We start from the raw sequence: 27,420 nt of genomic DNA on the forward strand, positions 1-27,420 counted from the left end.
AGAAGAGCCTTCTGAGGAAGTGAAGCCCAGACTGCTGCCTGAAGGATGGATGGGAGCCTCTTCAGTAAAGCACTGGGGGCACCAAACGGAGGGCTCAGTCAGAGGTGAGTCATTCAAGGGAACTGTTGTGCCACTGATGGGCAGGGTGGCTAGAAAATTGACCATGGTAAAGGAGTTGAGAAGAGAAAGTCTTAGGGTCTCAGATATTAGTGACTTTAGACATATTTGGGCTTTCTGCTCATTGGAATGGCAAACGACTGAATAATTGTTAGAACAAAAATGATGAAGGAAAGTTTGTGTTATGGAATGTGCATAATTAGTAATACAGAATTAAGAGAATTTGGAAAAGATACTACCATCCCCAAACTTCTCAAGCTTGGGCTTTCTAGCTGACCCCTTTACCCGCAATTGATCAGGAAAACTCTCGCTTGTTTAGGACTTGGGAAAATTATTAGAAATTGTACTGACTTGCTCACTGAAGTTCACAGTGTCTCCAAGTTTCAGAAGTATAATTCTCCATTGATACAGTCACCAGATAGACAATATTATGCTACTAGCATGACTGGTTACCCTTTCTATATGAAAACAATTATTTAATACTCTAGTAAACTCTTCTTTTGTTTTTTTCTTCCTTTCTTTGTGTGTGTGTGTGTGTGTGTGTGTGTGTGTGTGTGTGTATTTATGTATGTGCACATGTGATTGTGGAAGCCAGAGGTTGATATCAGAAGTCTTGGGGTTTGCTTTCTACCTGATTCAGTCATGTAGAGTATCTCAGTTGATCCTAGAGCCAGTATCATAGCTTCAGCTGTCAACCTGACTTACTTGGGAAGAAGGAACCTCAGGTGAAAGAATTGCCTGTGGGTATGTCTATGGGGTGTTTGCTTGATTCCAGATTGATATAGCAATCTGTGGAAGCCACTGTGGGTGATATTATCCTTAGGCAGGAGGACCAGAGGGTACAAATCAATAAGCATTGTTCCTTCATGGTTTCTGCTTCATATGCCTGCCTTGAGTTCTTGCTAAAATACAACCCCTTCCCTAGTTGCTTTTGTTAGTGTTTTGTGAAGCAACAGAAGAACAAACTAAAACATACAGGCAATCTGTCCAGCCATCTTGCTTTGGGTCCCGTCTCTGCCTTCCTAATACTGGAATTACAGGTGCAGGTTATACCCACCTGGAATTTAAATGGGTTTTGAAGATCCAAAGTTTGGTCCTCATGCTTGCTGCCATAGAGCAAGTGCTTTAGCCAATAAGTCATCTCAAGGCCCCGGGCAAACTTTTGGATCATAGTAACCAAACAATATGAAAAAATAAAAACCAGATTCATACATTCTAATGTAGTCATACAAAATACATGGCTACCCACAGCATGTTCCATGGGGAATGAGAGGTAGGGGTAGGGTGGAGAGAAGACTGTGGTTGAAGTTTAGTAATAAATAAATAAACGAATGCTGAAATAAACGTATAAATAAATAAATGCAGAAGATCCATATTATAGTACACTCTACCAGTCACACTGCAGCCAAAACACCAAGTGTCCTCTGGAGGATGATATGGCTGAGCTCTTGTGATAGACTGCAGAGGCTGTGGGAGAGCCAGGGCAGTGCACCGTGCAGTCTGCTCATGTGGTGACTTGTAGCTTGCAGGCTTGTTCCCCAAAGACATACACAATCCTTAAGTTTAGATGAAGGACAATAAAACTATACAGCACCCACAAAACACAGCTCACATGTTATTGTGATACCATCCTGCTTTTGAAAGCCAATTTAAAGTTAGCACAGGCTATTTCAAGTCAGACGCTTGCTCCTGCCCATTATGGCCAGCTTGAACTGACAGGGCTTTGTATTTGGAAAGCCCAACAGAAAGACATCAAACCCAAACCATCCGACTGAGTCTTAGCACGAAATCTCAAACCCCCAAACACCTAGGAAATTACAAGCCAAACACACACCGTGCTGTTTAGGTCATCCATGCAAACCTGGAAGATAGAACCTCAGCAGGGAAATTATTTTCATTAGACTGGCATATGGACATGTCTGTGGGGCATTATTTTTTGCTTTTGAGTTTTTGAGGCAGAGTTTATTCATGTAGTCCTGGCTGTCCTAGAACTTGTGATGTAGAACAAGCTGGCCTCAAACTGAAGGAGATTCATCTGCCTCTCCCTCTGGAGTTTGTTGGGCCATTTTTTTAGTTGCTAATTTTTGGGGGAGGACCAGGTCCATGTGGGAAATGCCATCCCCAGGCAGGTGGGTCTGGACTGTATGAGAAAATAGTAAGCCAGTAAGCAGTCTTCTGACTGTCATGGACTCTGCTGAAGCTCCTGCTGCAGGCTCCTGCCTTAGCTTCCTTAGGTAATGAATGGACTGTGTGTAAGATGAGATAAGCCCTCTCTTCTCCACGTTGGCTTTGGCCATGGCGTTTATGACAGCTACAGAGATGCAAACCAGGGCGCCTCATTACAGATAATAACTTCACAAAGTCAGCTGAGAAACAGAGTTAGAACTGAACAGTGTAGATTTTTCTACAGTGACCAAATAGCCATGAAATATGGTGTTAAATGGTAACACATGTGGCAAGCCCTCTAAGAATTGCGCTCCAGGGGCTGGAGAGATGGCTTTGTGTTTTAGGGCTGCTCTTCCAGAGGACCTGGGTTCCATCTTCAACACCCACATGGCAGCTCACAGCTGTCTGTAATTCCAGTAACAGGAGATCTAATGCCCTCTTCTGGACTCTGTGAGCATCAGGCACACATATGGTACATATACATACATGTAGACAAAGCACCCATACACATAAAATACATAAATAGAAGAAGGATCATGCTCTAAGAAGCAGTAGCCTTTTTTTCTGTGCCACACTGAAGACCTGGGAATTTCACTTGCTTGTTCAGCATTTTAATGGTGGGAATTTTGACCCCATGGTGATGCTTTGGCACTGCTCGTATGGAATCCTGCTTGTACTGAAGACTTGCCCTGTTGCCGGAGGAGCCTTGATTCTGCTTTAGAAGTTTCATACAAATTAAAATCTTTACCAAGTATCTGTATGGAGGGAGGTGGTACAGGATGTTAATGGCATCCAACCTACCTCTGTAGCTAAGGTGACTTCCTCCCTTAAAGTATTTGCCCCAGAAATCCCAGGCTATCTTGCTTAATGATCAGCAGTTCAGGTTTGAATCATCAGAAGCTTGACAAGATCTTAATATTTCAAAATTATGAGCAGTTACTTCCAGGGGCAAGTCATGTTATTGAATTATGACCAATTTATTATCACAAGGGAAAGCAAGTGTAGCCTGACATCTTAAAAAATGGTCCGACTACTGCTTTATAATATAGAGAGAATAAAACTACATGTGCTTTATCATAACATTCATCTCATCTATCTATCCTCCAACTTCCCGAATTCCACCCATTAAAAGGGAATAAAAAAGAAAGATTAAAATGGTACTTTATAGCAGTATCCAGCTCTCTTCTGAAGTTTTCAGCATCTTAGAAATTATGTAGTTTCTTTTTTTTTTTTTTTTGTAAAAAGTTAAACATGACTTGAGGCATGAGGCATCTTCTAGTTGATCTGGGTGGCTTCTGAGGAAGGTGTGTGTGCATCTTGTGATGTTTTGAATAAGAATGGCCTCCATATGCTCATGTATTTGAATGTTGGGTTCCTAGTTGGCAGAACTGTTTAGGAAGGATGAGGAGGTGTGGCCTTATTGGAGGAGGTGTGCCACTGGGAGTTTGATGTTTCAAAAGCCCACAAAAGGCCCAGTCTCCATCTCTCGGCCTCCTGCTGGTGGATCAGATGTAATCTCTCAGCTACTGCTCCAGTGCCTTGCCTGCCTGCTTCCATACTTCCTGACATGATGGTCATGGACTCAGCCTCTGAAGCTGTAAGCAAGGTCCCAATTATATGCTTTCTTTTATAAGTTACATATAATAATAAGTTGGTTATGACATCACTTCACAACAATAGAATAGTGACTAAGACACATCAGAACTAAAATGTTTGCATTCTTCCTGAAGTTTACTGATCTGGTTGCTTTTGTATTTTAATTTTTAACATGATTTTCAAATCGTTTTTACTTTCTGTGGTTTTAGTGCAGTCTTTAGTTCCTTGCGTTAATTAACCTTTAAAAATAATGATGATAATGATTTATTATCATTTATCTTGCTGGCAAGTTCTCTTTAATTTTCCCATGAGCAGGACATGGAAGTCATCCCAGATGTCTTCTGAGTGAGTCTCACACAACCCCAAGAGTTCTTCTCCAGAAATACTTCTTATTCCCTGAAGCACCAGACCTTTGGCTCTGCTGAGGCAACAGTCTTCCATACTTTTGTACACCCTGTGATGAGCTTCTTCCTTCTGTGCAACAGACAGAAGAGCTGCTGTTGGGAGCAGATCTTTCTGCTTCTCCCCTGATGAATTTCAGACATGGCTGCAATCCACTTCTATGGGAATTCACAGGCCTGTAAACAGGCTAGGGCCAGTAGGAATGGACTGAGAATTCTGAGCCATGCTGTGGCAGTCCTTTGGCTGTCATCACCTAGGAGCATCTTGGGGAGGTGACCCACACATCTCCCTTCTTGTGTGTGGGGGAATCTTAAATTCCCTGTTGCTGCTGGCTGGTGACCACAGCTCTATGCAACTCTCATGGTTGTAGCAGTTAAGATGTTGTCTTGCACACTTGCTGGAGAAGATTCTGTCTCTTGGGGGTTAGTGAATAAGCTCTTGCACACCCAGGCCTTTATGCCCTAACATGGAATATGTTTCTTTCATTGAAATTTTCTATTGTCTGGGTCTCAACTCATTGTCCATTATTTTAGTTCTCTGTCCACTAATGGGCTAGCATATGGGATGTGTGCAGATCTGGGTTTGTGGGCCCTCCATTAACTTGTAAAAGAAGGGTAGTTTTTACTTTGCCAAAGTGCTTGGCTCTGCTTGTTGAATCTACCAGTCTACCTTAGGATTAATTATGCTAAGCATACATGTATATGTATATGTAGAGTACACATGTGAGAAGTGAGTGGTGCTCAGTTATCTCATCAGTAATAAAGGTCTTGAATGGCTCATTGGCTCTTCTTGGCCTCAGCATTTTACCACATCTACTGGAGGTCATGAATAAGCAGAGACCATATAGGCCCTTGAATAGTCTTCTTACAAACCTCTTGGGCCCATTTACTCCCCTTGCTAGTTCAGTATGACACTGACTTTAGAAGCCAAAGTCATACTGAACCTGACTGAGACTCAAACCTCTTATTGCTTCCCGTGTCACTTGCTGTAAGATTGACTCAGAGAGCGCTGTGTCAGTCTAGAACCCCAAACCATCTTCATTGCTCTGTAGCCTCCAAGACATCTTTTAGGCTTACATCACACACCTGTTTCCTTAGGATTTATAATTTTGTCAGTTAATTTTTACTAAAGTGCAAGTAAACTTTCTAAGAGGCAAGTGGCTTGGAATCTTCACATACAGTGTTGGAAGCGAGAGGAGTCTCATCCCTTCAGGCCCCAGAGAGGTACGGGGAACCCGGCTGAGTGTCAAGGCAAAGGTGATGGATAGATTTGTACAAGGGAAGCAGTTATTTCAATAAGCTTTATGTGAGTCAGCCCAGAATAAACAGCTGCTGTTCTCTGCAGGGAATGCTGTTTGACATGAGTGAAGACAAGGACAATGGTCAGGTCTGAAAGACAGTTAATTGAAAAAGACTGGCCTGCTCTTGATCTGAAGATTGAGTTCCTTGGGAAGATTCAGGTAGTCAGACAGAGTCAAATGCTTTTACACTGAAGAATTTTCTAAGGGAGACACAAACACCAGACTTCATTGACCTCAAATCAGGAAAATGTTGACCTCACAGCCACTTAGAGGGGGCTGATTTCCAGGTGGTACATCTCTTAATTGCATTGCTCATTAAGATGGCAAGGTCTTTTCCTGTTAGATCCATAGAAGCCTAAAACATCAGAGACCAGGAGAAATGAAAGAGCAGGTATTAAGTACTTAATCCCTGCTGCCATTTTTAACCAAGTATCTCAGGCTTTTAGTTGAAAAGCTAAAGAAATTTGGTTAAGGACTTATTACTCTTTTGATTGGATCTGGGAATCAAGAATGAACAGTATCTGTCTTGGAAGAATGAATGTTCTGTCCAAATGACTTATTTTCTACTATGTCACCCTCATCTGTTCAGGGTCATCTCTTCAGAAGAGCTGTCAGACTTTTACTCTGATGACATTAGTGTCCCCTTCATGCTGTCAATAGTTATGCTTTCCTATATGGTATGTAGTGTCACATTATATATCATTACTTGTCTGCCCATCTTTATAATAGAGTTGACTGTGACATTGATCCCTGTGAAGGTGGAAACTTTGTTTAATTTACTGTTAAAGATATGACCTGTGCCTTTAGTACCCAGGCTAGTGCTTAAAGTATTGAAAAGAACACTCAAGAACACTGGACAAGGATTTTCACATTTATCTTTAATAAACTGTATTCACTTTCCCACCTGTTTTGAATGCTACTTTATTAGCTACTTTATTATAGAATATTCTATTCACTTATGATGAAATAAGAACAGACAAAATACTATATATAATCAAGAAAATGCTAATGATAGAAGTCGTATGTGTGTGTGTGTATGTGTGTAGAAACTCCATTATTAAATATAAATAACTTGTGATTAGCTTTTATAAATGATCCTGCTCTAACTTTCCATACATTTAATTATAAGTTGTAAGTAATAACAGAGACCTGTGTGTCTTCACCCAGTTTCCTCCTCCTCCTTCCCCTTCTCCCCATCCCTTTCTTCTTTTTTGACAGTTTCAAATAAAACTAGATGTGAGGGTGATCTGGCTGTGACATCTGTCACCCCATTGATCACCAGGGTTGATTTGGCTGATCTGGCTGGCTAGGCGGGTGTCCCCTTCCTCCCTCACAATGCTCCGTGTGAGTCCCTCCCAAGCTGAGCACTTTGTCCAAGAGGATAACCTTCCCTGAGTAGAGGAGGACCGGTCTTCAGACTTTGGTCAAGAGTATGCAAGTAGCTTCGCTCCCCTGCTAGAACCTTCAAATAAGCTCTCAAATAAAACTGCTGTTGAGTGTTATATGCAGGCTTCTGTGTGAACGTGGGATCTCATTCCCTTTACCTTCACTTTTCAACACAGTACATTAAAGAGAGGATGGGAGAGTTTCAACATTTTCTGTCAAAAATTCATCACAAAATTAGTTTTAAATGTTTTGTGACCTTTTGTAATTTGTGGATGGATATTGAGACAAACTGACACCGCAAAACTGGTGCGGTGTACTGAGGATGTAATATCATTCATGTTGTATCCCTGCCCTTAACAATTTGTGAAATCTGAATCTAACTAAGGGGCAAAAATCAGGAAATCTCAGTTGAACAACATTCTTCTTAACAAGTGGTCTAAACAGTAGTCTCCTCTAATGTAGGGTGGATCCAGGATCCTCAGTAGATTCCTGAAAGTTGCAGATGCCATCAAACCCCACATGCCCTCTTTACTTTTCTATACAAGTGACAATTTTCTGTCCTAATTTTTCAGACCATGTTCTTGGATCAATAATAAGCTCTCTGGATAGGAGTATGGGCTAAGGATGTTTTGGAGTTAGGTTAGGAGGAGGCTGTGGCTGTGAGAACTATTTTCAGAAAACAAATGACAGACACTTCCCATGGCAGCATGATTCCTCAATGGTGCTTGTTTAGCAGAATCTTTCTTCCTAGAGACAGAGTTAATATGGGACAAATGGGCTTGAATTGCAGAAAATGGGAGAAAGAATGGTTTTTGTATCTATTAATAGGCTGATGGAAATCGAAAATGGGGAAGTCATCTTCAGCATCAACATTACAAACTGAGTAGGGCACAGAGACACCATCCTCTGTTATTCAGAAATAAAAAGACAATTTTCAGATTTTAAGTTTTTAGTCATTTTTTAAAAAGCGGCAGAAGGTGACATTGGCCCAATTTAGTCTTTCCCCCTTTAGTGGAAGAAGTTAAAGGCACACCAAATTGGCCCATCTGAACTTCTGCCTCCTTTCTTTGTTCCACTTTTTTTTTGGACCCCCCCTACACATATATGTGAAATGAGAAGCTGTTTTCTCACTGCACGGGGCTTGGCTGATTTGTTCTGAGCACACGAGTTGATAGGTAAGGGTGCAGCACACCCAGCAGTGAGCATGATCCTTGTTGGGGAGTGTATTGCAGAGCAGTTTGCAAGCACTCAGAATTTAAAAGCAATCTTGTTTTCATATGAATGTTAAGTTTTGCTAGCTGTGCCACTAAATGACTTTTGCCAGGATTCACTATTATTTGAACCGAATAGTTTTTCTTAGGATCCCAGGAGCTAATCATAGTTCATATGATACTCAGCTTATCGTTAGTTGTGCTGGCATAAACACTTGCTCACACTGTTACAGTATAGAAGAACTGGCAGGGATCAAGTCAGTATTGTATGATGTCAGGCGTGTATCCATTCTCTCACATATATGCACACACACTAAGGGCTAAGAATGTTTTGGAGAAAAAAATCAAGGTAGGACACTGAAAGGATATGATACAGGGAAATGTGTCTTAATAAAGTGTCACCAGGCATTTATCAACAGAAAAACTGTGCATGCTGAAATGATCACCCACAGCAGAGTGTAGCTGTACACAATTGTGGTCCCACTATTCAGGAGGCCAAGGCAGAAAGGTCCCGAATTTGAGATGAGCCTGGAATATCTAGAGAGACCTATCATGCAACAAGAAAAAAAAAGTGGGGTGATTATTTTTAGAAGAGCAAAAGTTATCTGAAAAACTACATGAATTTTTAAACTAGGTAATATATCTTTCATACAAAATGGAACAACACAGAGAATATGAGGTAAGACTAGATAATCACTGTAATGTAGTCTCAACAATATTGTAGTTCCAGGAATTGATATTAATTTTAAGGTATGATAGTACTGTGCCTATGTAAGAGAATATCCTTTCTTAGGGTACTCAATTTGAAATATTTGTATTTAATTTCTCGACATTTGCCATTTAAAAGTGGTTCAGGAACTATTTGGCGCATTTTGTTTCCATGTTAAATTTCCTTAGTTTTCTTCCCTATAAGGCATAGCCTGTGCTTAGGGTCCATCATACTATTCTGGGTTCATGAAAATGTTTTAACATCTTTTAAAATGAAAACATAAGAGCTGAATTCATAAGCCTAAAATGTTTTAGTAAACAATATTAACCACTGATATGTATACAGATATGGTCATCAAATATAATCCTATTTTTTGAGGCAAAGTCTTACTCTGTAGCCAAAGCCAGCCTAGAAGTCATGATGTATCCAGGTTTGATCTCTTAAATTCTGTGCTGAGACTGTAGGCATGAGCCACCATGCCTGGCTTAATCTAAGTTTTTGGAGGAGGAGGCACATAAAGTGCCTAGGGCTCTTGACAGTTATGCAGAAGCACAGAGGACAATTTCTGCGTGATGCCGCCCGACATGGTCCTTCTAAGAAACAGTCTTTGTTTTTTTATCTAAAGGAGGATTAAACACATATGACTTTATGCGCACTCAGTGAGTACATACATGAGTTAATGTATGCAAGGATCCCTCTCTGCAGAGCTGGTCTTCCCTGGGGACTCAGTTCATTTTGTCTGCCCTTCTCTCTCATGGTACTTGCTGGCAGTGTCCCTTCTCCTCCTCCTGGCAGCTTCTTCCAAGCATTGGGTCTGCCAGTCTCCCCAAAGCTCAGACCTAATCGTGTCATTCTGACAGGACAGCTGCTGTTCACTGGCTTTCTCACTTCTGCCCTTCCATGACTGCCTGTTCAGACACTCTATACTGTCCCGATGAGAAAGGCCAGAGAGACGCAGGAGAGCTGTTTATCCTCTTCTAGTAATTGCATCAGTTGGTATGATGATGATGCTCTTAGGATGTAGTTCCTGCCTGGCAAAGCACAGAATCTAATAGCCTGCTTTGGGGTGGCATGGCTGAGACTCCCTAGAGCCACCCCAATGGCATCCTCAACATTTCTTCTCTCTTCCCATCCAACATACGATGCCTTCTCAGTTTATGTGCCATCCTGCCATCTAAGCCTGTATCCCTGTTTCTAATTTTTATTTTTATTTTATGCATGTGCTGTACACATGTATGTGTTCATATGTTTGTGCACAGATTTTTGCATACATGTGGAGGCAGTAAGTTAGCATTACATTTTCCTCAGTTGCCTTCAAGTTCTGTTTTGTGACACAGTCTTTCACGGAAACCAGGGTTCACTAACTGGGTAAGACTGGCTGGCCAGCAAGCACCCAGGAACCATCTGAGCGTAAATGGTGAGGCCATATATGCAGTTTTTCTATATAGATGCTGGGGATCTGAACTCAGGTCCTTGAGCTTTCACAGCAATCACTTTATCTATGGTGTCATCTCCCCAGCCCATCACTCTTTTTCTCTTAGAATCCTACATGACACAGGTAGTTTTATGGCTCTTTATACTGAAAACATACAGACCAAGCTCACCATCTTTCAACACGTTCAAAGTGGCTGGTCATCCTGACTTCCTCTTCTCTGGAGTGCCAGTATAAGCCTCTCAGTCTTTGTGAGTCAAGATTTTGAAATGCTGTTTGACCAACCTTTGCCCTTTGTTCCACAATCAAAATGAGATCTGCCTTGCCTGTCTCGCCTATAATGTATACACAGTACACTTCCATGCCCCCCATGACCCTGTGAACTGCTCAAATAAACACTGAATGGGCTTATTTACCTCCTCCTTTCCTCATTTTACCCCATCCTTGTATAGCCCCAACTGATCTAGGCTCCTAAGAGTCACGTTCATCTCCAAGACTCTGTTCATTTATTTCTTCTACTAAGTCTCTGATCTACTCTGCAGCTCATGGTAACTAGACTGCTTACTCTTCCCTTGTATGCCCTGAGCATTTATCTTCTAAACTTCAGTGTCAATGCCCTATAGCCTTAACTGTATGAACACTGCCTGCCTTGGCCTCCAGTGTCCATGCTCTACAGCCTTACCTGTGTGAACACTCTGCCTGTCTTGGTCATGAATTCCTCCTCTTGCAAAGATAAACCTAATCTCCTTCTCAACATTCATCCAGAGCTTGCCCCCTAAGAAGTCAATTTGTGCCCCAACCCTGCATCATACCTCTCTTTTTCTCTGTTAGCATTTGATATGAATTAACTGAATTTATTTTTTGCCTGCCTGATTGGATCTTAAGAACTTCCTTTGCACAGCAAGATGTGAAGTAGTAGTGTTTTAGGCAGGATAATGGTTTCCATTTCTTCAGCCCTTCTTATAGCATCATTAAATGTCTATGCCCTTTATCATGCCACTCTGTAAAACATTTCACTAGAAGGTATGGAATATCCTCCCCACCACAATATACTGGTCTGAAGGAGAGGCCATAGAAGGCCTTCTGTGCTTCTTTAATACTACTGGTACTCTTTCTGAGAACATATGTCAGGTAGCTGTGGGTTCAAGAATGAAACACCTATAGAGCAGACCTTGGGTCTATCTGCATCCTGAAGTAGAGCCTACCCAGGCAATCATTAAATAAACAATTGTAAAATTTCAAGTTGTTTTTGTTTCATGGGAAAAACTAACTAGTATCAATGGGAATTTCCAAGCTTCCATACCTGGCCTCATGGTAGACATACTACACGAATAGAGCTGTGGTAAGCCTCATCTGTGTGCTTGCATGTTGGTCTGCTTTCCAGATAATTCTAAGCGATTCTAAAGTCAAGTCAGCCAAGAATCTCAAAAGTAGCCAACATTTGAACATTAGAAATTGTATTTCTGTAATGTCCTAAAATTTTGAGAGATATTAGGTAAATATTGGGTAAAAAGTTTCAGAATGTTCACAGGGCTAATGATCTTTGATTTTTGTTCATTTTCATCTACTGGAGGGTAGACGTGGTAAAGATACCACACCAGAAAAGTGCACACCTTAGAAACCTTGTTCTAATTCAGTCTTCTTACTGAGACATCCTGATACTTTGCTGTGATAATAATTTCTTCATCTTTTAAGCTGGGGAAAGATCTCTGGCTACCTAGGATACCTTGAAAACTTGAAAGTGGGTGGGTCAAAGATAAGTTAGTTACCATTATGAAATGCTCAGATAAGCATATTGGTTTTTAAAATGCCCAGTGACACATGTTTGGAAGTTATCATTTAATTCAGAGTCCATTTTTGACTTCTTGGACCAGGAGCCACAAGCTCTAGATTCAACACTTTTCTAGTTAGTGATTTTCTTGGTTAGTTTTTTGTCAACTTGACATAAATTAAGGTTATTTGGGAATAGGAACCTCAATTGAGAAAATTCCCCCACCAGACTGCCTGTAGGCAAGTCTGTTGGGCATTTTCTTGATTGATAATTGATGTGAAAGGGTCCAGCCCTGGGCAGGTGGTCTTGGGCTCTATAAGAAAGCAAAATGAGCAAACCACAAGGAGCAAGCCAGTAAGCAGCATTCCTCCACGGCCTCTGCTTCTGTTCCGGCCTCCAGGCTCCTGACTTGAGTTCATGCTACGACTTCTTTTCATAATAGACTGCAACTAGAAGTCAAAACAAACCCTTTCTTGAACTTCAAGTTGCTTTTGGTCATGTGTTTATCACAGTAATAGAAGAGTAACTAATAGCAGCCTTTCTGATAGTCCACATGACACTTTGCTGGAGTGACCTTAGAAAGCCTTAGTTTCCTCATCTGTCACATAGTGAAGACAATTAGGTTTGGGTTTGGCCAACATGAAGCAAAAGGACTGCTTCCAATCTCTCAAATACCCTTTGATATTTAGAATGGGTAGAAGCATCCTTCTTAAGATAGAATGTAAAGCCTGAAAACATCTTTATCATATATTTACATGTTTTGTGTGTTATTTTGTGCAGTGTATGTGTGTGTGAGAGAGAGAGGGAGAGAAAGAGAGAGAGAAAGAGAGAGAGAGAGAGAGAGCATGATGGTACATAGTTATATGTGTGCACATGTGTATGGAGGTCAGAAGTTGATGCCTGGTATCTTCCTAAATGTTCTTCACCATATTTCTTTCTGGGCAGATTCTCTTATTGAAGTTAGAGCTCCTTGATTCATCTAGGCTCCAAGGGATCTGCCTGTCCCTATTCCCAACATCACGGTTACAGATAGGCACCACTATGCCTAGGTTTTATGTGTGTGATGTGGATCTTTATGCATATGATTCATACACTATGCCAGCTGAGCCATCTCCACAGCTCCGAGGAGATCTGAGTATGGAACCATTCCCTGTGCTACAGAACCCTATCTTGGGCTTCACAGATCTTTAACATTGCCATCATTTGTGGTCACACATGAGTTTGATTATCTGTTTATATTTCTGACATCTGTTGCTGTATATAGAGTAAGCCTCTTTATTTTGCTAGGTCTTATCATTCTGTTCTTTGACATCTGCTTTTAAGTTTGTTCTTTATCTCTCTGAATGCCACTCATAGTAATGATAGCACAACAGTGTTAAAATGATTTAATAGTACACATCTTGTTCATGCTATAGTTTTACATTTTAGCACCTATGTGACTTTATTTTCTCTGTGTGTTAGGTTCTTCTTCTATAAGAAGTTAATAACGATATTGTGGCACCATCCTCCTGAGAGTGCTGTCAGGAATAAATATGTGGGTATATGTAACAAATGTAGAATGGTTTCTCCACCAGTCAGAATGAAATACCATTTAACACATGAGTATTGAGTCTTCAGAAAGGAGTTACCTTAATGTCAAAAAACATGGACTAAAGTCCTCTTGGAGCCATTTGACAAAATTAAAGGTAACCTCAAATGTATCAAACTGATCACAAAGTCCTTGAATCTTTAAAAGGACACATGAACTTATACCCCTCTCTCAGACCTAGCAATGTAAAATGTACAATGTCCAGAGGCAAATACAATTACCAAATACACAACAAAGTAGAAAAATTCAATTGCTAACCAAGTGAGAAAGATCAAACAATAACAATGTAAACGACAAGACCGACAGAGTAGGTATAGGAGGATACCAAACTCCTACTATAAATATATGCTTAAGAAGGAGACTAGATGGTAAACTCAAGGGAGATTTGAGGACACAAAAGAATAAAATTAACATTTAAAATGAAAACTACACGTAGGGTAGTAGCAGGAGGTTGACATTGCTAAAGATTAGCAAATTTAGAGATAGCAGCAGAAACCATCCAAAACGTGTATTTGTCAGAGGCACTGACTATGTTGGTTGTCACATTGAAGATTTCAGGTGACTAAGAAAATTTCTGTAATGTGTACATCTAGCTTAGAAGTTGAAGTGAAGGTGTAGTAGTGGCTCTGACTCAGCAATTATCTCTGCAGAAGATCAAGATAATGTGAGTCAGAATGTACTTTTGGAAGTTCAAGTTAATAGTACTAGAACTTGAAAATTTCCCAAGGCAAATTGATAGTTAGATTTCAGAAAATCTCCAGTCTCCATGGTTAGTGTGTCTTCTGGATTATTTCTTACATGGTCTCAGGTGGTCTCTATAAAGCATCTGTTCCTGAACCATTCTTTAGGTGAGTGGCAGGATACCAAAGACAGAACTTTTTAGAGGGGCTTGAAAGTCAAAGTCTGACATTTGTTTTGGAGATATTTGCTTTGCAATGAAAGTATGATGTAACAATATTGTAATTATATTGCACACACACACACACACACACACACACACACACACGGTAACTAGAGGAAAAATACAGATTATATATGATGAACTGTAGTTCGAATAACACATGGCGAACTTATCAACAGAAATAAGAAAGTCAAAGATTATGATAGTATGATGTTACCAAATGCTGAAAAACCAACAACAGCAAATTACTGACTTTTAATCTAGAATTCTATACAAAATTGCCAAAAGCCATTAAAAACTGAAGGTATGTATAATAAGGCGTTTCGATAATCAACAAAACTTAATTAATTAAAATGAAGGAAACATTAAGGGGTGGATATCATTCAAACAACAGGAATTTATCCTAAGTAGACAGTAAAATATATAAGAAAGTTGAAAAACAATGTTAATATACTAAGTAAAAATAAGAATATTATCTTCCAAAGCCTAGTATTTGTGGAAGTGCATGGAAGAGAGGGAGAACGGACAGGAATACTTAAGGGTACAATGGCTTTCTCTAAAATTGGATATTAGCTTATAATCTAGAAGCCACAAGAATAAAATTCATCATTTAAAAAAGACTTTGTTTTTGATAATTTCATTGATGTGCAATGAAATCTGATTTCCACCCCATTTTCCTCTCCGCTCCTTCCCCCATGTTTCCCTATGCTTCCTCCCTGACCATGTGTGCGTTGGTGCGGGGATATCCATTGGAGCACGGGCCCAACAGGAACCACATCTTTAAAAGAGAATGAGTACTCTTCCCCCGCAACTATCTATTGCCAATATCTCCTTAGTAAGGGGTGAGGCTGGGAGATCATCTATCTCATCAATGATAGGATTGGTTGGCCTGATCTGGTGCAAGTATTGTGTAGGTAACCACAGCAGCTATAAGTTCATTGGTGCAGTAGTCATGTCAAGTTCAGAAGATGGCACTTCCCAATATTCTTTCCCAATCCTTTGTTTCTTATATTCTTTATGTCTCTTCTTCCATGGTGGTCCTTGAGCCTTTGAGAAGGGCATTGATTCTAATGCCCCCTTTAGGGATAAACTCTCAATTTCTTTTTTTAACTTTTATTTAAATTATAAACAATGTTATTTTACATACTAATCCCAGTTCCCTCTTCCTCCCTGCCTCCCACTCCCCCCACCAATCCCTCCTTCCTACCCCCATCCACTCCTCAGGGAGGGTGAGGCATCCCGTGGGGGATCATTGAAGTCTGTCATATCAGTTGGGGTAGGCCCTCCCCCATGTATCTAGGCTGAGAGAGTATCTCTCCATGGGGAATGGTCTCCCAAAGCTCATCCATGCACTAGGGGTAAATACTGCTTCCACTGACAGAGGCCCGATAGACTTCCCAGGCCCACCATATGACACCCATGTTAAGGGTTCTCCAGTTGTCAGACTGGGGTCCATGAGACTCTCAAATTTTTTTATATTATTCTTTTTTATTTAAGTTAGAAACAAGCTTGTTTCACATGTCAATCCCAGCTCCCTCTCCTTTCCCTCCTCCCCTTCCCTCCCCACCAGGTCCCCCAGTCCCCCACCCAGTCTCCACTCTGATTCCCAGGGAGGATGAGGCCCTCCATGGTGGAACTCCAGTGACTGTCATTTCATCCAGGGCAGGGCCTAGACCCTCCCCCAAGGAAACTCTCAATTTTTTATTCTCATACTTTGACCAGTTATGTAACTTTCCACTGACTTAGGCCCACTGCCAAAAGCTTTCTGACCATGTTCAAGAGCAGCCTGGGCCTACAAGTAAACATCTAGAGGACAATTTGATGGCATGGAAAAATAACAATAGTAGGTTTTACCCTCTGGCCCACGACCTCCCTAGTCATAGGCCTTTAAGCAGGGTTACAGGAGTAGGCATGAAATTCCCTCCTGTGGAGCAGGTTTCAAATCCAGCCAGAAACCCGTTTACTGACCTATAACTGTGTCACTATTGCAGCAATGGGCACATCTTGCATGGCCGGTGGTACTGTAGCATACAGGGTCCAGCGCAGGATGAGAACTTTGATGTTTTTTTCCCCAGAAGCTGGCATGGCATCTTTCTGTATATGAAAGTAGCTACTGGGGAGGACGTTACCTGTTCAATTTGAGATTGCATGTAGGCAAAGGGATTCTACTAACTAGTTATGGTAGACAAATGAGAGGAATAGCAACAGCCTGTGTTGTTTTAGAGACCCCCCCCAGGCTTTCACCAAGTAGTAACTCATAAATCAGTATCCCAGACCATCGACTGTGAAAATCATCATTTTAAATCATTTTAATGGTGTTATAAGAGTAATTATATCAGTAATACTGTTACCTACCTTGAGAGTAGCATGACAAACTCTATAACCAGGATTAACTTACTTTCCCCCTGATCATTTCCCCTAGGTTACAGCTAGTTGTGGCACTGACCAAACGTATGAATTACTAAGTCATATTGGTTCTCATTTCCAAAGAGTTCCTAGCTCTAACTCTTCTCCTACTGAGTGCATTGAAAAGAGCTGTCTAGATCCTCAAATTTCATCTGACATGCCTCAGTGAGTAACAGTCCTCAGACTGAAGTAATACTAAAATCCATAGGACTCCAGTCTTCTGGACCTAGGATTGAGACTTTTTTCACTGCCTTTTTTTCTGTGACACCTTTAAGAAGATTTAAATGTTGCCTAGATTTTACAGCTTTTTAATTTTTTTTTATATAGAAGAGTTGGTCTCAGTCACTAATTTTCTGTTACCGCAAGTGAAAACATTAATATGACTTCTATGTTTTGGAAGAGACAATGTAAAAATGAAGAACTATAGGAAATGGCGATATCAATAATACTGGATGCAGTTCTTTATTGAACCCAGAGCGCTGGAATTTTAAAGCTGGGAGAAGTCTTACTGTTTACCTGAACTCAATCCTTGTTTTGCTGGAGATAAACAAGAGGAAATAATTTACGCAGGAGCCAGTAGAGCAGGAGTTATTAACCAGATCTGCCTGTACTGCCCCACATCTATGTAGTGAAATAAAAACAACAACCATTGAAACTTTCAGTATCTGGTCCATTAAACAGAGTTATTTAACTTTTCATTTAAAATAGTCTTTGATGTTCAGAGGTATCTGCTCCCTAGAAATACTTCACTTATTCAATCTCTGCTGTTATATCAGGATTTCTTTACTAATTTCCCAAGAAATGTCTTTGTTTCCACAAATTGAAAGGTCATCTTAATTCATTGTCTTTTAAACATTTGTTAGTAGCTGCTTCTTTGAATTCTTCTTCTTCGTCTTCTCTCAGTGATGTTGTGTGAACCTTCCCCAGGGAACCATGAATAAACATCTATTAATCTCAGATAAAGCAACAATGAGAGAGAGAGAGAGAGAGAGAGAGAGAGAGAGAGAGAGAGAGAGAGAGACAGAGAGAGAGAGAGACCAAAGGAATGGTTCTACCCAAGTCTAGCTCAGTGAACCAGTGAGTGTATTGGGCTTGCTTACAGAAGCATGGGTTAGACATTACCTACTGGAAACACGAGTGACTCCAAAACAGTGGTGATGGGAGATGCCATTCTGTAAATCTGTCTCCTATTGGTTGTTGAATAAAGCACTGTTGGCCAATAGGGAAGCAAGATAGGTGGGACTAGGAATCGAGGAGGATTCTGGGAAAAAGAAACACAGGGAGTTACGATGTAGCCTCCAGAGGAGTAAAAGGTTCGGACCCTTTCTCTGGTAAGAAAAATACTTAGATTTACAATTATGGGGTAAATACTTAAGTCAGAGATAGCCAGTAAGAAAACAAGCAAACGGCCAACAGCTTCATAATTAATATAGCATCCTGTGTGTTCATTTGGGACTGATGTGGCTCTGGAACAAGGCTGGCAGGAAGGCTGCACTCTACACAGTGGCATCACCAACATGTCTTCTCTAGCATGGCTGTCAACTTCCCCATAGCTGCACAGGTGGGATGCTCTCCTCAGCAACATTTCATGTTTTATATTTTCTAGCAGCTACTGAAAACTGCATACAGTTGACAGGAAGGCCCAGGAGGGAATGGTTGGCATCTCAGGTGAGGGTCTAGTGACCCTCCCCATCACTTCTTATAGGGAAACCCAACAGTCTAGATCTGGAGGATTTCTTGTGGGTAACCACCGCTACTCTGATTACAGTGGTAATGGTTCTTATGATCAGAGGACAAAGTCCCACAACAAGGGCTTTTCTTTTAAAAATGATGTTCTCTTTTTGCTCATCTTTTGGAGTTTGCATTTGATGTTCTATACGAACCTCTTCTCTTCACTAGTGTCATTTCCTGTCATGCCTTTATTGAAATGTAATAAATGTAAACAAACTACTTCCAATTATATGGAAAAGGATGCTAATTCTTTAATAAAAGCATATTAAGTCCAAATCATCCTTTTAGCCAATTCCAACAAAAAATAGGATAAAGCCTGTAAACCAAATAATTAGTATGATGCATAAGTGACATGCCATGTGTGTCAGAAATATAATTAAACTGCTCATTATTTATTGACTTCATCATTACAAGTGTATGAGTAAAACTTAATCACTTAGTTGCTTTTAAGTATATTTAATTTATAATCTGCCATGCTCCAAACTTTACTACCATGCCTAAATTAGCTAAAACTCCAGAGCAATAAAAATCACACAGAGCTTGCATATAGGATTATAGGATTATTTATATAATGAATCTGGATTTATGAAACTTCTGGATTCACAACTTTATATACAGCCAGAGCTATGTATGGCTCATCAGGTAAGGCTCTTTGCCTGAATTCAATTCCCATGGGTGGAAGGAGAGAGTTTACTCACACAAGTTGTTTTCTGACCATCACACGAGCCAAGGGTGCAGCCTCCCTTCCAATTGACACACAAACAAAATAAATGTAATTAAAAGATCTTTTTGTACAGATATCACAAGACCATTACTCTTCCCCCCTCTTATCAAAAGTATATTTTTTTCTCACACAATATACCCTGATTATGGTTTCCTCCATGTACTCCTCCTAGCTCCTTCTCATCTCTCCTTTCATGTGGATCCACTCCCAATCTGTCTCTCATTAGAAAACAAACAGGCAAAAAAGAAAACAACAAACATCTAAGAGCTAATAGTATAATATAATATGATATAATAATATAATAAAAATATAAGATAAAACAAAAGTTAACACATTTGAATTGGACAAAACAAACAGAAGGAAAAGAGTTCCAGGGAAGGCATAAAAATTAGAGACCCACTTGTTCCATACACTAAGGAATCCCATAAGAACCCTAAACTGGAAGTCATAATATACATATAGAGGACCTTGCACAGACCCATGCAGGCCCTATGGATACTGCCTCAGTCTCTGCAAGTGCATATGAGCTTTGCTTATGTTGACTCAGAGAACCTTGTTTTCTTGGTGTCATCCATCATCTTCTCTGGCTCTTACATTCTTTCTGCCTCCCTTTCCTTGCTGTTCCTTGAGCCCCAAGTAGAGGGATTTGATGGAGACATCCCATTTAGAGCTACAGGTACCAAGGTCTGGCTGTGAGCCTCCATTCTCATCTGTTGCAGAAGGAAGCTTCCATGATGATGACTGAATAAGGCATTGATATATATGAGTTTAGCAGAATGTCAGTAGGGGCTATTTAACTGCCAATTGGCCTCAGGTTCTTTGTCACCCAAGAAGTGTTGGGTATGGGTTCATCTTGTGGAGTGAACCTTAAGTCAAATCTGACATTGGTTGGTTACTTTGATAAGCTTTGTACTACCATTACAATCTTATCTTCTGGCAGGACAGCATTGTAGATTAAAGGATTTGTAGCTGGGTTGTGTTTATATTTCTCTTTTGGTAGAATGAAGAGTACCTTTCCATACCAAAGACCATAGATCATAGGGATGAAGGATCTACGCAGACACCATCATGACTCTTCCATGTCCAACAAGTTGTATAGGAGTTGTCTTCAACATTGTGTCAGTTTGTGGAGAGCATCCTGTTGTCTTGGCAACAGTCTGGGTTGTTTGTGGATTCCCATTGGACCCCTTTAGCCAGAAACTCAATTAGGTTTAACCCAATCCTGGTACTGAAAGCATCATTTGGGGACAAGAGATAAGACCGTGATTCTTACTCATTCTTTCTAACTCAAATGTACTGGATAATTATCTTCTAAGGCTAGTGTATAATGCCAATTATTGCAAATCTTTGTGAAAATAGAAATCAGCTGCACAGACATCCAAACATTAAAAACTATTGCCATTGCTCTTGGTTACCAGAACTTGACAGTAAGATCTTTTTGCTAAAGGCATCATATATTTGAGTCATAGAACATGTATAAAGCAAGCTGGTGCTCATTTCATTGGTAACCTTCTTCCCTATTAGCTATCTTTCACAGTGCTGGGAGATGCTAGGTATGCTATCAGAGGAGAAATGTAATTTCTTATTTAGCTATGAACCCCACGAGCTACAACAGTAAGTGTCCTGGCAAGATAAGCACACTAGTGTGTTAATGGCCGATTCAATTTAAGACTCCTTTACAAGACAGAAGTCATCACTTGCATCATTATTGGGGCCAAAAACCTGTAACTAGATAGGTGATAGACTTTAGGAAAGAACTTTTACTACTATTCTGCTAATAGAAATAGTATTAAACTAACTCTTTTTTCTTTTGGCTTTTCAGGACCTTGGTTGTCCTGGAACTCATTCTGTAGACCAGGCTGGCCTCAAATTCACAGAGATCTACCTGCTTCTGTCTCACAAGTGCTGGGATTAAAGGCGTCCACCACCACTGCTCAGTTTAAACCAACTCTTAATAACTTATTATACCCATAGTTTAGTATATCACTCAGTCCTTATTAGAAAACCTTCTTTTTGGCATAGATAGTGATTAACACAGAACTACACAACTGATCAAAGCACAGTGATTAAAAGACCATGGAATGTTCAGCCCTTAATGGGACATCTATATCACACACCTACCCATAAGACTCAAGGATCTTCATAGAAGAGGGTGTGGGAATACTGTAAGAGGCAGAGGTGGTAGATAATGACAAGGAAACAGTCCTTTCTAGACACAAGAGGGGAGACACATGTGTGAACTCACAGCAGTTGTTACAGAGCACACAAGAGACACAGCAGAGGGGAGGGAGGGGAGAGTGAGGGTCAGTTATCTTCAAGGGTGTGACTCCTCATAGGTAGATCATACTCCACGGCTTGACCTCATACCCCAAAGGATTTGGGTGGTGGAAATGGGACTCTACGGTGTTAGAAGAAAAAGAAGACATGAAGCTGATGGTAGGGAGGTAGGGTTGGATCTTGGAGGAGCTGAGGGAGGGGAGTAAATATGATCAAATACACTGTGTGAAATTTTCAAGAAATTGATAAAATACTATTAAAAAGAAATGTAAAATAATCATTATTAGCTGACAGTGGTAGGACATGCCTTTAATTCCAGCACTCGGGAGGCAGAGGCAAGTGGATCTTTGAGGCCAGCCTAGTCTACAGAGCGAATTCCAGGACAGGCTCCAAAGCTACACAGAGAAATCCTGTCTTGAAAAACCAAAAAAAAAAAAAAAAGAAAAAGAAAAGAAAAAAGTTATTCTTGTTTCATGTTTTGTGTTGCTGTCTTTGACTCACTTGCGGTTGAGTTGAGAGATAAAGGTCTAGTTTCATTCTTCTACATGCTTTCCATCACCATGTGTTGACTGTGCTGTCTTCTGTCCAGTGTGTGTATTTTTCACCTTTGTAAGACATCAGATGACTGTGGTTGCATGGATTTATGGACCCCCTCCTCTAAAGTTAGTCTCCTAGAAATTCCAAAATGTAGTCCTTAAGGGACAGAGATAGTGCTGTCTCTGGGGAGAATGTCTGCTTCTCTTATGAGAACTGGAGACAATGTTCTCCAGAGGGTCTTGCTTGCACAAGGACTTTCTTTCATCCTTTGGACACCAATCTGTGAGACAAACTCTTTTCAGAGTGCTAGAAGAGAGCTTTCCAGAAGCTCATTGAAATGAATTCAAGAGGATAAACTTAGGGCTTGGGAGGGCAGCCTGATGAGAGAAGGCACCCTCTTTATTATCCTTAGGAAGATATCCTTATCAGGGTGGATATGGGATCAAGGCAGAAGAGCCTCTGATAATAGGGTGTTTGGGCTAAGACTAGCAAGGAGATAAAGGACATCGTTAGTGTCAGGGTAGAACGAAGCAGGAGAAGAAAACAGGGATGTGACAGAGCACACTGAGTGACCCTGACTGCAGACATTCCATGAGCTCAAATTCAAAGTGCAAACAGGGAGAGAATCTCAGAAGACATATGGGGTCCTCCTAAGAAAAAGCAGATAAGTCTCTAAAGAATTTTAAATAAGGCACCACCCTGCTATACACACAGAGAGCAGACACTTAAGGCCTTAGTCATGCAAAAACACTACCAAGTTAACAGCTACCTAAGAAAGGCTTTCCAAATGTAAGACTGAGAATTAAAAAAAAAAGAATGTCAACATTCAGGAGAAACTGGAGGCATCAGGAAAACAAACCTTTAAAAACACTGAGATACACTATTATTAGATAACACAATATATTTCTTATTTGAACCATCAATAAAATGCCACAAAGTGGTCCACTGATGAAAAAGAAAGTGCTTTAGAAAATTGAAAATGATTTTTCCAAACTGAAAACTTCAGTAGAGGCTTTGGAAAATAACATTCAGGGAATCATTAAGACAGAAAACCCAACTGACAAAATGATGCATGATTGGAGATCAAGATTGTGATAATTGTGTCCCAGAAAACCAATATCCAACAAATTATGACTTTCAGAAAGCTCAGACAATGTACAGAAGAAATTATTTTTACCATGTTACCAATAGTATGACTCAGAGCTGAAGGACTGTGGTTGTAATGGAAAGGGCCCATGGGAACCATGATCAGAGACTGATACTCCAAGCAAAGCATATATGTGCACAGCCCTTCAGAATCCCAGCCAATCAAAGAAAACATAGAGGTGTCAAGGAAAAAGCAGCACACATATGAAGTGTGGAGTGATTAGCAAGACTGTGGTGATGATTAAGTGATCCACGTTATTGGCTGTGAAAATAATTACAGAAATATACTTGTGGTACAAAATATGGAGTATACCATCATGAATCAAAGTGTCAGTTTACAGCTGTTGCTATGGTTCTGCAGTTATAGAAAATACATTTAAGGATATGTCTCATGTAAATTACTTTGAAACTAAAAGGAAAGGAGAAAGAAAGTCCCATCCAATGTTGGTGAGAGCCACACCTTGGTTACACAGACTTTCTGAAGAAGGGCAGCTCATCTTTGTGTGTGTGTGTGTGTGTTTGTGGGTTTGTGTGTGTGTGGTGTGGTATATGTGTGTAGTGTGGTATGTGTGTTTGGTGTGGTGTATGTGTATGTGTGTAAGGTGGTATGTGTGTGTGTGTTTGTTTAGGCCAGAGAACAACCTCAAGTGTCATCTTCAGGAACATAATCCACTTCTTTGGGATCTCTCTTTGGCCAATTAGACTAGAGTGTCTGATCAGGAAGGCTCAAGGATCCTCCTGTCTATGCCTCTCTAGCACTAGGAGTACAAGCATGCGCTGTCACTGACATTATTTGATATGGGCTTTTGGAATAAGAGATGTCCTGGTGCGTCTGAAGCAAGTGCTTTACCTGTAGAGCTATCCCCAGGCAGAGGTGTCTTTCAGTACTCCCACTTTGCACATTATCTCTCAGTAGCTTCTTATCTACTTAGGGCATGAGACTGTTATCTTGAAGCACAGAGCAGAAAATCAAGTATAATTAACTAACACTATGTAGAATAATAAATAGCAAAGATTTAATACATGTTAATAACTTTAGATGAGTTTTGTTACCCATTTCTATGTTGTTAATTTTTCTAGGAGGGTCCAAAATTACAACTTTTCTTTAGCTCTGGAAACAAAAGTATATTGGATGTCAACTTATTTTAAAATATTTTAAATGCTTTAGTTTAAGGAGGATTTAAAATTTTAATCTGATAGCTTTGAAATTGATACAGTCCAAACTGGTAATAACCTGATATTACTAGTTCTTGGAATGTACTGAGACAGTTTCTGGAATGTTACTTGATGTCAGATAAATGCTGGCAAACCCACTATATAATTTTATCTCCCCCAGTTTTAATGGAGTTATCAAGAAGTTATACCAACCTGGGTTAATAAATAATGTTGTACTTTTTCTATTATGCCTCTATTGTGGTATACAAACATACACACACACACACACACACACACAAACACACACACATACATACACACAGAGTCTTTATAGCTTTCAAGCAAAATATCTCAAGGACAGTCTCCTATTTGTTCCATATTTCATCTAACTCTCTCCTTGAAAATTCTCATGAGATTCATTTTTCTAAAAGGTATTTACAAAGATTATTTTGGATTTAATGAAAGAACATAATCCTAAGAAAAGAACAACAAATATAAAGTTAGAAAGTAATACTTTTGTAGTTGCTTTCAAATAAAATGCTCATGTAAGTTAGATTTATGAAGCAAACCTTACACATTTTCTAGAGGCCATAATTTTACCTTTCAATACAGCTCATCAAAAGAATGAGATGTGGGAAGGATTTCAGGTTTCAAGAATGAGATGTTGGAAGGATTTCAGGTTTCAGAGGGAAATAAATTGTCTAAAGGATGAAAATGTATTGAACCAGATTAAACAGGAAAATAAAATTTGAAAACACTGCAGTTGTTATAATAGAATCTCTTCCTTTCACTTTATAATGATGGGGATGTTTTGTAGGCATGGGACTGGCTGCAGGGCTTTGAGAGCTCAAAGGTAAGGCATTGGAATAGTTATGATAAAGTGGAGGAAGGGAGGCAGCCTTCTATCATTCCAAACACAGAAACATTGGGTGAGATACTTAACAGGATGCATTAGTGTCATTGTCAAAGCTAAGAAAAGGAAATTTCAAGCCCAGTCACCAGAAGCTCAGAACAGCCCAAGTGTCAAAGACTTAGAAGGTAAATATGGAACTTGCCCACATGATTATTTCTCACAGGAGTTAAAAAAGGTTCCCAGAGAAACTGACCTTTCTGTCACAAATGTCAAGTTCTTGATGGAAAAACAACTCTGAGAAAGTCCATCCAGGGTGTAAGTGGAGGCATAATGGCTTAAGAATTTCCAATAGTGAGCTATCTAGAGAAGATTAGAATCGACGTAGTCAACCCCAGGTATCCACAGCGGTGAGCATGGGTTATATGCAAGTGAGCTATCTCATTTAAGGGTCTTGAGTATCTGCTGGTTTCCATGTCCATGGGAATCCTGGAGCCAATTAGCACAGGGCTATGAATGTGTGAGGTAAAATCAGAGATGACTAGGGGAGAGACATAAGAAGGATATGAGGGAAAAAGGAAACATTTACATTAAAAGGGTTAAGCAGAAGTATAAAATAAACAAAAATGAGCATGCCCTTAAATTTAAATTAATAACAATAATAATAATAATAATAACATCATATCTGGGAATTTAATAGGGAGAGATGGAACTGAAATACAGGAGCTATTAATAGGGTAAGGTAAGGGTAGTCTGAAGTGGGTCAATGTATCATAACCACAGCTAACACAGGTGAGCAACCAACAAGTTCAATAGTTATCAATTAGGTAAAAGGACAGAGTCACAGATAGACAAGGAATACTATCAAGTAGTCAAAATGTTGATAAAAAACTATTGAGATCACTATAGATCAATATAGGAAGAATTAAAAAATATCATACTGAGAATGAAATTAGGCTGTAATATAATATCTATAGCATGATACCATTCATGGGAACTTGATAAACTCAACACAATATACTCAAGAAAATATAAGTAGTTAGATTTGAAAAAAAACCATGGAGATAATATACTCAAGTGTTGTAGAGATAGTTGCTTCTGGGGAGAAATGGGGGGAATCAAACCTGAGTCATTTTCAATGGGAATTTGAGTTGCATCTATGATCTTTTAGTTATTTAAAATACTCCCAGGAGACAGATGTAAGTATTTGCTGTGACAACCTGGACTTTTTCATGTGTGCAAAGTTTTTTTTTAAAACATTGAATGTATAAAGATAGATAAATTATAAAACTGAGTAACTTGAATGTGGGATTTTGTCTGTTCCCCTACAGGGAAGTGCCTGTGTTTTCTTTGGGAGATTCTTGGAAGCAATGTGGGTTTATCATTTGCAGAAATGAAACTCCCAAGCTTAATGTAATCCACTGAGGTGAGCAAAAGCAACTCTTTGAATGCAAGGCTTTTGTCTGTTTTTCTCTGACCACCCCACCTCACCTCACCTTTACTGGTCTGATTATCAAACCCTTTCCAGCATAAACGGATGCACAAGTGAAAGACTCTTTCCAGCATAAACAGATGCACAAGTGGGAGACACATGGAGATGACGACACCCGATGGGTGAGTGCTCATCTTTGACTTCTCATGGCAAAGACAGCCTTTTCACTTGTCTTCTTTTATGGCTCAGAGTGGCACGTGACAACTGGAGCGCTGGGGCTCAGCTGCAGGAGCTTCCGGGAGTCTGGTGATGATGGAACGAATCGATTTGAAGAATCTATTGTTATTCAGCATCAACGAGGGAAAGCCTTCAACATTCAGTGACCAAAGAAAAATAGTGTGACATACAGGAAGTGTGTTTCTGTAGTGAGAGAAAATAGAGAATTCATAATTAAATCACTTTAGTCAATTAATAATTTAAGAGACAAGTTTAACACATCCTTTGCCTTTGATGTCGACTAGAGTTTAACGTATTAATTGCCCCAATCAGTTGTGAAATAATGCAAATTTAATTCTGAAACTGC

General features: G+C 39.9%; 1 long non-coding RNA gene across 1 annotated transcript; it reads left to right on the forward strand.

The window, feature by feature from the left end:
- On the forward strand, nt 1-27,420 carry LOC110342582. Its single transcript, XR_002384698.1, has 3 exons — nt 1-104; nt 26,737-26,831; nt 26,934-27,420. It is a non-coding gene; the product is annotated as an uncharacterized LOC110342582 (long non-coding RNA).

The sequence above is a fragment of the Mesocricetus auratus genome, unplaced genomic scaffold (assembly GCF_017639785.1).
Source record: "Mesocricetus auratus isolate SY011 unplaced genomic scaffold, BCM_Maur_2.0 Super-Scaffold_6730, whole genome shotgun sequence".
Lineage (NCBI taxonomy): Eukaryota > Metazoa > Chordata > Mammalia > Rodentia > Cricetidae > Mesocricetus > Mesocricetus auratus.